A 12,560-nucleotide genomic window follows, 5' to 3' on the forward strand; every position below is an offset into this window, starting at 1 on the left:
CCCTTTCTCACTGTGCCGTATTTTCTTACCTTTCATCGTTCTCTCTACCATAAATGAAAGGGATAATTCACAAAAATTACAAAATGTGTTTTGTTTCCTAACCTTTTTAAAGTAGTCTAGTCAAGTTGACCTTCAAACTTAAATGAGGGTGACCACCCAGGCAGGATTTGGTTTGTGGAGTCGGTTGGATATGAGGTAGCCTAGTGACCTGGAGACAAAGTGATCAGTAGGAGTATCTGGAGACAGCCCACTTACTTAATACTGCATGTATTGCCCCCCTCTCTGCATTCTATCCTTGGTCCCACCCCTTCCTCCCAGCTCAGGCCTGGCTGCTGCTCTTGTCTGGTCCGGCCCACTTAGGGCAAGCCTCCCCACTCCTCATCCTCCCTTTCCCATCAGGGCCTACCAGTAGCTGACTGGAGACGCGAGCACGACCCTAGAGTTTAGTATTTGCTCCTTGAAATGAAGTATAAATAGCATGTGGGTTATCGGTTTCAAGTTAGCTAGCCGAGACGTATAAATAATTTAAGCTCGCCCAGAGGGAGAGAGGGGGACAAGCAAGCACAGGATGTAGGCTTGCAGGGTTTGACTCAAAAGCTTGAACCTGTTGAAAAACCTCGAGCTCAATACATAATAAATACCTGAACATGCACAAAGGTCACAATCCCTCAACACTCAGCATGTTTGAGGAGATGAGCCTGAGCAAGGTGCTACACAGATTTGCTCAGCTTGATCACATAATGAGTGGTTATTTGGCATGTAAGGTGAATTTTAGATCAGTGATTCTGAGCAGCACCTTTTTGCAGGCAGATCCCCAACAAATGTGCTGCACTACCAATGCCAACACTACCAATGCCAACATCAAGTTCACTTGTAACCCCGCCTCAGTCCCTTAAAAGCTTCAGCCTTCAGCCACAAATACCCCAAGGCGTTCAGGGAATTTCCAATAAGTTGTGGAATCCTGAGCTGGACCAAGACACCACTGGAACGAGGTGGGGATTCTAGCGGTGAGCTCTGGGCCAAACCCACAAGACCTCTAGACCTGCTGGGCTCTGACTCGGTTCAACCCGAGATACCTCATCAGTAGAGAGTCTTAGTGTTAGCCTCCACAATATACACACATATCTCTTGAGCACATTGAGCTGGAATAAGCAGTTATTGTTGGAAGCACCATCAATGAAAAGGTGTCGCGGTTCCAAAACACACGTTTTCTGGAGACTTGTGGGAGGAGTGCTGATGATGTCGCCCACTGTATGCACTTTTGGTAGCCTGATTGCGTCCAGACTGAGGAGAAATCCGCACACAATGCATCCCTGACCACCACTTGAAGTGGTCAGACAGATCTGAACACAATCAGACCACAAAGCAACTTTTGTGCGTCTAGACCCGTCGAGCTTCGTACAGGGCATTCGGAAAGTATTCAGACCCCTTGACTTTTTCAAAATGTTACATTACAGCCTTATTCTAAAATTGATTGAATTGTTTTTATCCCTCGTCAATCTACACACACAATACCCCATAATGATAGAAACATTGTTTTTTAAACATTTTTGCAAATGTATTCAGACACTTTGCTCAGTACTTTGTCGAAGAACCTTTGGCAGCGATTACAGCCTCGAGTCTTCTTGGGTATTACGCTACAAGCTTGGCACACCTGTATTTGGAGAGTTTCTCCCATTCTTCTCTGTCAGGTTGGATGGGGAGTGTCGCTGCACAGCTATCTTCAGGTCTCCAGAGATTTTCAATCGTAAGAGACCTGACTGGTCTCCAAGTCCCTGCCGCTGAAAAACATCCCCACAGCATGATGCTGCCACCACCATGCTTCACCAAAGAGCTGGTGCCAGGTTTCCTCCAGACGTGACACTTGGTATTCAGGCCAAAGAGTTCTATCTTGGTTTCATCAGACCAGAGAAACTTGTTTTTCATGGTCTGGGCGTCCTTTAGGTGCCTTTTGGCAAACTCCAAGCGGTCTGTCGTGCCTTTTAATGAGGAGTGGCTTCCGTCTGACCACTCTACCATAAAGGCCTGATTGTTGGAGTGCTGCAGAGATGGTTGTCCTTCTGGAAGGTTCTCCCATCACCACAGAGGAAGCTCTGTCAGAGTGACCATCGGGCTCTTGGTCAACTCCCTGACAAAGGACCTTCTCCCCCAATTACTCAGTTTGGCCGGGCGGCCAGCTCTAGGAAAGGTCTTTTTATTTTATTTTTGTATTTTTATTTTAGGGGGTGGATCAGCAACATTGTTGCTTCCGTCCATGTAATTGTCTGCATCATTTCCAATTCCCCATATTTTCGGGGTAAATATATACATACACATACCCACATATATACAGTTGAAGTTAACATGCACCTCCGAAAAATACATTTAAACTCAGTTTTTCACAAATCCTGACATTTAATCCTAGTAAAAATTCCCTGTCTTAGGTCTGTTAGGACCACCACTTTATTTTAAGAATGAAATGTCAGAATAATAGTAAAGAGAATGATTTATTTCAGCTTTTATTTCTTTCATCACATTCCCAGTGGGTCAGAAGTTTACATACACTCAATTAGTATTTGGTAGCATTGCCTTTAAATTGTTTAACTTGGGTCAAACATTTCGGGTAGCCTTCCACAAACTTCCCACAATAAGTTGGATGAATGTTGGCCCATTCCTCCTGACAGAGCTGGTGTACCAGAGTCAGGTTTGTCGGCCTCCTTGCTCACACACGCTTTTTCAGTTCTGCCCACAACTTTTCTATGGGATTGAGTTCAGGGCTTTGTGATGGCCACTCCAATACCTTGACTTTGTTGTCCTTAAGCCATTTTGCCACAAATTTGGAAGTATACTTGGGGTGGGTCATTGTCCATTTGGAAGACCCATTTGCGACCAAGCTTTAACTTCCTGACCGATGTCTTGAGATGTTGCTTCAAAATATCCAGATAATTTTCCATCCTCATGATGCCATCTATTTTGTGAAGTGCACCAATCCCTCCTGCAGCAAAGCACCCCCACAACATGATGCTGCCCCCCCGTGCTTCACGGTTGCGAGGGTGTTCCTCGGCTTGCAAACCTTCCCCCTTTTCCTCCAAACATAACGATGGTCATTATGGCCAAACAGTTCTATTTTTGTTTCATCAGACTAGAGGACATTTCTCCAAAAAGTACGATCTTTGTCCCCTTGTGTAGTTGCAAACCGTAGTCTGGCTTTTTTATGGCAGTTTTGTAGCAGTGGCTTCTTCCTTGCTGAGCGGCCTTTCAGGTTATGTCGATAAATAAGACTGCGTGGTCCCATGGTGTTTATACTTGCGTACTATTGTTTGTACAGATAAACGTGGTACGTTCAGGCGTTTGGAAATTGCTCCCAAGGATGAACCAGACTTGTGGAGGTTTACAATTTTTTTTCTGAGGTCTTGGCTGACTTTTGATTTCCCCATGATGTCAAGCAAAGAGGCACTGAGTTTGAAAGTAGGCCTTGAAATTGACAAAAAATCTGCTTTTCTTTCAGAAACAAGAACATTTCTAAGTGACCCCAAACTTTTGAACTTTCATACATATACATACATATATACACATACACTTTTTTTTGAATATACCTTCCTGTATTATTCCCCAACCCCTACCACCGCTCCCCCAATTGGAGTAAACTAATAAACAAAAACACTTAGACTTCTACTTCCGGCTTATACATACTACACACATTTTAAAGACACAATCTATTTTACAGTAGTTATATTTTGTTTGTTTTTAGTGCTGGCCTTCCTTTATTTCTGATGTCCATCCAGTTTGATTTCTATTTGCCATATATTGTAACTGTTCTATTTCATAAAAGTTCTGAACCTATATACATTTTACAGACCCTGTATGTTTTACATTGGTTATTAGTCCCATCCTTCAGCTCCATTCAACCCCTTTCTTAACACCATCCATATTGGATTTCTATTTGCCATATATTTTTCAATTGTGCTGTGATGCTTCACAAAAGTACTGAACCTTTCTATTCTCATTGTTTCTACAGATTGTAAATTAAAGATAAACATTTTTGCTAAAATAATTATTATATTATTGATGGATTGACTATGACTTTTCAAATCACCCAGTATTGGTAAATGTTGCAATTCTTCAGCCATTCCTGGACCTGTGACCAAAAACAAGCTACCAATGTTGGTCTTAAATGCAGGGTCGACAGAAAATTTCCTTACATTTTCCCCCTTTCACTTGCCTCTTCCATTTTTGTGGTATTACTGCAATTAGTTGGTTGTAATTTTGGTTAGAGCATACATTTCCATATGTCTGTGTTAGCTGCATGTGTGACAACTCCACCAGTCCTATTTATGATATAAATTACAAAGATTATATATTTTTTAAATGTTATAAAAGATATACGTTTTTTTTAATCAATTAGTATATTTGAGTTTAACCACAATATTTGTTGTATTATTTGTTCTGTCTTTTCAGGTGGATTAAACTGAAATTGCAACCAACTTTCTATGGCTTGTTTAACAAATAACGATATTTTGGAGATTTTGTCTGGCTTGCCATTGATATATTTTAAATTTTGTCTGGCTTGCCATTCCAAATAAAATGGAATATTTTTTGCTCATACAATTTAAAAAGCAGGTCGCTATGTGTAGGCAAAACCATAAGCAAATAGGTCAACTGTGATATGACTAAAGAGTTAATCAGGGTGATTTTTCCACAAATTGACAGGTTTTTTCCTTTCCATGGTAGCAATATCTTATCTATTTTTGCTAACTTTCTATTAACATTTATTGGAGTGAGATCATTTCTTTCTTTCGGGATATGTATACCGAGTATGTCCACATACCCGTCAGACCATTTTATTGGTAAACTACATGGTGACGTAAAAGTATATATTTTTTTGTGATCCAATAGTACATTTTTCATAATTTAGTTTTAATCCAGAGAGGTTAGAAAAAGTATCTAGATCCTCCATAAGGCTATGGAGGGATTCTAATTGTGGATTTAAAAGTAAACATGAATCATCAGTGTACAATGACACCTTTTGTTTTTAAGCCATGGATTTATAATCCCTTAATATGATTGTTGGATCTAATTTTAACAGCTAACATTTCGATGGCAATAATAAATAGATATGTTGGTAGTGGACAACCTTGTTTTAATCCTCTTAACAGTTTAAAACTTTGAGATGTAGCCATTATTTGGTTACTATACATAACTTTAATCCATTTTATAAGAGATTCTCCAAATTGAAATATGAGGCATTTATATATAAACTCCAGTCGTACTTTATTAAAAGCCTTTTCAAAGTCAGCTGTGAAAAACAGGCCTGGTTTCCCAGATATTTAAGAGTGTTATATTGTTTCCAGTACTTGTCTTATTATCTCCAATGTATCGTCCATGTAAAAAAAACCTGTCTGATTAGGATTAATAATATCTGACAAAACCTTTTTAATTCTATGCGCTAAGCATTTAGCTAGAATTTTTGCATGACAACACTGAAGTGTATGAGGCTTCCAATTTTTTTAAATGGACTGGATCTTTATATCACTTGGATCCTGTTTCAGTAATAATGAAATCAGACCTTGTTGCGTGTCCGATAAAATACCATTTAATAGGAGTGGTTAAAACATGCTAATAATGGTCCCCTGAGTATATCCAAAAAAGTTTGGTATACCTCCACTGGTATGCCATCCAGCCCTGGAGTTTTCCCGTACTTAAAGGCTTTATTTGTATCAAGAAGTTCCTCCTCTGTAATTTGGCCTTCACGTGAGTCTTTCTGTACAGATGTTGATTTTACTTTATTAATAGGGGAAAAAATCCACACAATTAGCTTCGGTTAGTGGAGATGGAGGAGACTGAAACGAAAACATATGCTTAAAGTACTTCCTCTTTCAAAATATTGTTTGGTGAATCATGAGAGACTGCATCATTTGTAACAAGTTTCAGTAAAAAATGTTTGGTAGCATTTCTATATTGAAGATTGAAAAATAATTTGCTGCATTTTTCCCAATATTCCATCCAGTTCACTTTATTTTGATTATATATTACACTGGATCTTTCTTGAATAAGTTCCTACATTTCCTTTTGTTTTTCCTCTAACTTACCTCTACAACAGTTTCTATTGCTATCTATCTGTACTGTTAGTCCTTCAATTTCCTTTGTTAATATCGACTATTTTGACCTAAAGTGTCCCATACAATAAGGGAATCTGCTGTACCTATGTTATGTCGGAAAAAGTCAGTTATAAATTCTTCTTTTCTAGTTAACTTGTTTTTATCATCCAATAGGCTTTGATTAAATTTCCAATATCCTCGCCCACGTGGAAATTCTGTAAGAGTAATATATATGCCAATTATGTGATGGTCCGACCGCATTCTATCCCCTATCAACACTTTTTTAACTTTTGGTGCCAGAAAGAATGGTATAAGAAAGTATTCAAGACGACTAGCTTGATTAAGCCTCTGCCATGTACAGTGTATCTCACTAGGTCAGGGTATTAAGCCTCCGCCATGTACAGTATATCTCACTAGGTCAGGGTATTTAAGCCTCCGCCATGTACAGTAGATCTCACTAGGTCAGGGTATTAAGCCTCCGCCATGTACAGTATATCTCACTAGGTCAGGATATTTAAGCCTCCGCCATGTACAGTATATCTCACTAGGTCAGGGTATTAAGCCTCCGCCATGTACAGTATATCTCACTAGGTCAGGATATTTAAGCCTCCGCCATGTACAGTATATCTCACTAGGTCAGGGTATTTAAGCCTCCATATATCCACTGATACCAGTATATCCATGACATTCCTGATTTCCTTAAGTGCCTGAGGGTGATAGTTTGTAGTGTGATTTCCTTTACGGTCCATAAGAGGTATTTAAAACCGTTATATAATCTCCCACCATAATAATATAGTCTTATGTTGCTTGTAGGGTTGATAGATTATTATATATATTTTCAAAGAAGCGTGGATCATCATTATTTGGACCGTATAGGCTAATAAGCCATATCTGTTTATTGTCTAATAACATATTTCAAATCATCAACCTTGATGATCTGTTTGGACAATTTGCACATTTGGATTAAAATTACTGTTAATTAATATCATCACCCCTTTTGAATTTCTTTGCTCATGGGAGAAATATATTTTGCCCCCCCCCCCCCCCCGTCCTTCCACAAAACCTCAACAATTTTAGATGAATGAGCTTCCTGTAAACAATAGATATTATATTCCTTTTAGCCAGGTAAATACTGATCGTATTTTCTTATCTGCTAAGCCATTACAATTATAACTGGCTAAACTTATTTCACCATTTACCATAATGAGACACAAGTTTCAATTATATTTATCATAATATATGTTTGTAAACGTACCATTAAAAAATAACATGATGATTGAGTGTCTATATTGCTGTACCATGATATTTGCATTGCTACTAAGTAAACCTCCAATTGGTCCCCAATCTCCACCTGCTAAAACCCTTCCTCATCCCGAATTGGGTTGTCATGCCAATGACCGGCAGACCACCCCCGAACCCACCGTATCCCATGGCGCCGGAGAGACCGGGACCCACTCTTCGAAAAGAACACACAGTGCCACCCACAGAACAGAAGCAGATCACCCGTCAAAAGCATTTCCATCGCCCTAACCTCGATTTGTATTATATATATATATAGCTATTAAAATATATATATATTTTTTAAATCCTGTTTGTCTTAATTTCCAGAATTAGCTATTCATATTTGTAGTAATGTAGGCAGTTTATGCAAAGGATTGTTACCTCTTACCAGTTTTGCCATTACAAAAATTACATTTTGGCAAGCAATTATTATTTTAGCAAACAATTATTGTCCCTAACATTTTTTACTCCCTCGCAACACACACACACACACACACACACACACAAACACTCATATACTGATACACACTCAACCCTTTTCGCCCACAAACAACCATACACTCAGATGCTCAACAGTTGCACCATCCCAGAGCCCAACTCAAGAAAGGTCTTGATATACGAATGCATATACTGTTGCAGCTGTATGAGAAGGACAGCAAAAATTGGCAAAAATGGGGAGATTTGATTAACCATTGTCACATCCTAGGTGATGGAGATCAGATATACCCCCTTCCCCTGAAACACCCACACGTGGTCCCCTGTTGTGACCATTTTCCCAAGCATCTCCGTGCAGTCAGACATTTGATGATTTTGTGCCACCAGGGCCACATTAATATGCCCCCTCTCTGAATATCCGAGTGTGACACCCCCCCCCCATGGGTTACTGCAGCTAGTGTTGGGTTGCCAGAACTGCCACTGCCTGGGTGGGGGCACCCCAATGGAATCCCTACTGGCTAGGTACAAGGTCATCAAGGTTCTCGTTAGCAGCTTTGAGAGTTTCCTTGTGTATTATGTTCTCCCATCAGAGGACTCTGGCTCTGCAGGACCAACCCTGCCAGGCAGGCTCAGAATCTTTAGGGGGCGGTGCTTCTCTAGTAGGTCTCTGACCACTGAATACTTGTTTTTTTTATTTTATAAATTTACAAAAAAAATCTAAAACCTGTTTTCACTTGGTCATTATGGGGTATTGTGTATAGATTGATGAGGAAATTGTTTTATTTAATCAATTTTAGAATAAGGCTGTAACATAACAAAATGTGGGAAAAAGTCAAGGGTGATGAATAATTTCCGAATGCATTGTATTCTGATAGCAGAAGTGTCAAGTGTAGACACTGCCAGAGGTGGTCTATTTCCCAATTAGCTAGTAGCTTCTAATCTAATCGAGCTGCACTATAATAATATATGTATTGTATATAGATCTTTTCATTACACACAGAGTCTCAAAGTCTCTTTAAAACTAAAAAACTAAATGCCACGTACTCGTACACATTCTTGGGCGATGGCTTCCACAACTTCAGATGATAATAATAAGATGGAGAGTGATGAAGTCTGTAGTCAGATATGAGTTGAGGCAGTTCAGACAGGCAGCATAGCTTGGACGAAGGGAGGGAGCATCGATGGTGTAGGGCAGAGAGAAAAAGTAACATCTTTCTAGACAGTTCAGGAGCTCTTTATCAGGGCACATTGTGTCCGACTTTTTAGGTTCCCCTGCAGTCGCTCCTTCGGCCATAAGTTGCTCGTCCTCCACTGCTGAAAGTGTTGGATCCACCTGGGTGATTGCCCTTGCAGCTGGAACAGCACAGAAAGCCCACCACACTTCAGCAGGGGTCTGGAACAGTACCAATGAGCCTCCTCTGCAATTTCTGCACACTGTCTGCAGTGCCCATCTTTCGGAAGACACCAGCAGGTGACACAAAAAGCTGTGTAATGTCGAGGCAGCGTGTGCAGAAATTCTTCGGTTGTGCAAACCCACAGTTTCACCAGCTGTCCGAGTGGCTGGTCTCAGTCGATCCCGCAGGTGAAGAAGCCGGAGGTCCTGGGCTGGTGTGGTTATACGTGGTCTACGGTTGTTAGGCTGGTTGAACGTACTGCCACATTCTCTAAAACAACGTTGGAAGCGGCTTATGGTAGAGAAATTAAAATTAAATGACAGCGGTCTATGCATTATGCATGTAATGCTTTATTATAAAGGTTAATTTTTATGGTGAAAATGATCTTCCCCAAACTTGAAACTCAAGCACTGCCTATGTATGCCAGTTATGTTCTGCACCGGTTGTAAAGCAGATTCATGTGCTTAATCTTAAATGATTTGGCCTCTTTAGTTGTGATGCAAACCTTATCAAAACATATAGGCCTATGAGGTGAGGGACTATGATTTGAAAAAGTAGCAAAAACAAATGAATGAGCTGTTTCTTGCCTTTCTACACACAAGCTGGGCATCATTCACAAGTGATAATACATCATTCACAAGTGATAATACATCATTCATAAGTGATAATATATCATGCACAAGTGATATGCTAATATTGTTACCCATCAGATTATTCTTGATTTAATCTTGTCTTTACATACACTAAATAATATATGTGTGAAATTAGTTTTGATTTAGAATGGACCATTATCATGCACCTGTCTCGGAACAGGAGCAGGGGGGAAAAATACATGTCATCTATGCACTTAAATAGTGAAAGGAGGACGCTTTTCCCTGTGGTAAATTTTCATGCCAGCCAGGTAGGCTATACTGTTGTAAAGCGAAGCAACGTGCTTAATATTAGGAAAGTTGAGAGATAAATATAGTAGGCCTAGCCTATAGAAAGCTGATGGGATCATCCTATTTTTAATAGAGGCCATCAAAACTCTGTTTTCTCACGCAATTGCGTAGCCTATAGAATTGTTGCACACCATGAGCCCATGGGCTCTCATGAAGTGTTTGATTAGATTTTCCATGACATTTGCATTGATGTCAGAGTGATTAGAGAGTGCTGAGTACTCGGCAGTTAGCAAGTTTGGTAGGCTACAAATGACCATTAGCAGCATCAGAGCTTGGAGAAGCCTAGTTACCGTGACTAAACTCATGACTCGTGACTGCCGGTGTGGCGGTTATACGGTCTCCGTAACAATCCTAGCAGTGGTAAGGATTCAATCCATGGTGCTGAAAGGAAAGCTCCGCTGTTGAGACAGCTTTATGTAGGCCCTAACAGTTTGTTAGCAAAGTTAAGGTACAATTTGTGTATTGTTTAGTGTTACCCCACCGCTACAGCCACCCAAGCCATAGACTGTTCTCTCTGCTATTGCATGGCAATCGGTACCACTACACCAAGTCTAGAACCAACAAAACCCTGAGCAGCTTCTACCCCCAAGCCATAAGACTGCTAAACAAGACTGCTAAATAGCTAATCAAATTTATACCTGGACTATCTGCATTGACCCTTTTTGTCACTAACTCTCTTGCACTGACTCTATGCACACACACTGGACTCTACACACACACTCACACATACTGACATTGACACCCCAACCAACAAACAAACACACACACTTCATACGCCCACACACACATAATATGTGCACACATGCCTACTGATGCCAAATAAACTCACAAACACACACTCACCCCATATGCTGCTGCTACTGTCTATCTATCCTGTTGCCTAGTCACTTTACCCCTACCTACAGTGCCTTCAGAAAATAATCATACCCCTTGACTTATTCCACATTTTATTACAGCCTGAATTCAAAATGGATTTCAAATATTTATTTATTTACACACAATACCCAACGATGACAAAGTGAAAACATGTTTTTAGAAATGTTAGCGCATTTATTGAAAATGAAAATCAATAAATATCTCATTTACATAAGTATTCACATAACACCCCTGAGTCAATACATGCTAGAATTGCCTTTGGCAGCGATTACAGCTGTAAGTCTCTAAGAGCATTGCACACCTGGATTGTACAATATTTGCACATTATTCTTTAAAAAATTATTTGAGCTCTGTTAAGTCAGTTATTGATCATTGATAGACATCCATGTTCAAGTCTTGCCAAAGATTTGCAAGCCAATTTAAGTCAAAACTGTAACTGTAACTTGGTCACAAATTAACGTTTAACAAGGCACATCTGTTAATTGAAATGCATTCCAGGTGACTACCCAATGAAGCTGGTTGAGATAATGCCAAGAGTGTGCTAAGCAAAGGGTGGCTACTTTGAAGAATCTCAAACAAAAAATATATTTTGATTTGTATCCCACTGTTTTGGTTACTAAATGATTCCATATGTGTTATTTCATAGTTTTGATGTCTTCACTATTATTCTACAATGTAGAAAATAGTGAAAATAAAGAAAAACCTTTGAATAAGTAGGTGTGTCCAAACTGGTACTGTATATATCAAAAAATATATATATTTAACTCTGAATTGTTGGAAAAAAGACCCATAAGTAAGCATTTCACTGTTAGAAAAGAACCCATAAGTTTTTACGTAGCATATGACTTGTAGGTTTTTACTCCCAATTTACAGGAGGGTAGCTCTCCAGAAAACAGTGTTAAAAGAGCCATGCTCTAGTGCCTTTCTAAGTACACATTCCTATCAACTTTGTAGAATGGCACTGAGACATCTGATTCTGAGAGATGGACTGTGCTTCCATTAATGCCAAACAGATGTCATAATCAAACGCCTGCTTGTTGATCTGACTCCTCCCTCGCTCCTGAACCACTTCCGTTTTAAAATGTATTTCACTTGTCAAGCTCACAGCTCCACATTTCTTCACAAGTCCAGCACTCGACAGAGATACACACCACGTGGCCCTCACATGTCCTCTGCACGCAGGCGGGCCTACAGTACTAGGAAGGAAAGAACAGTAGGGAAGAGGGAGAAAGCTGCTGCGTGCCTGTCTCTCCAGCGTTGGACTGCCGCCAAATTTGTGGCGGCAAAGTGAGCTGTGACCTCCCGCTGACTTCATCCAGCCACACACACACACATGCACATAGGCTCCCATCCATATTTCATACCAGAAATAAATCCCCAGACAGTATTTTAGACCTCCTCCAGAGATGATCACCTCCCAGTGGCTGGGCTGAGGGGGCAGGGCCAGAAGCTGTGCCTCTCCTCTCTGAGCCAACCTAAAGCCCTGTAAGCCTGAGCCAAGAACAACAGACCTATTGAATCGGCACCGTCATCTGGAGAAAGAAGACTGTGCAGGG

Source organism: Salvelinus fontinalis, chromosome 37 (genome assembly GCF_029448725.1).
Source record: "Salvelinus fontinalis isolate EN_2023a chromosome 37, ASM2944872v1, whole genome shotgun sequence".
Taxonomy (NCBI): Eukaryota; Metazoa; Chordata; class Actinopteri; order Salmoniformes; family Salmonidae; genus Salvelinus; species Salvelinus fontinalis.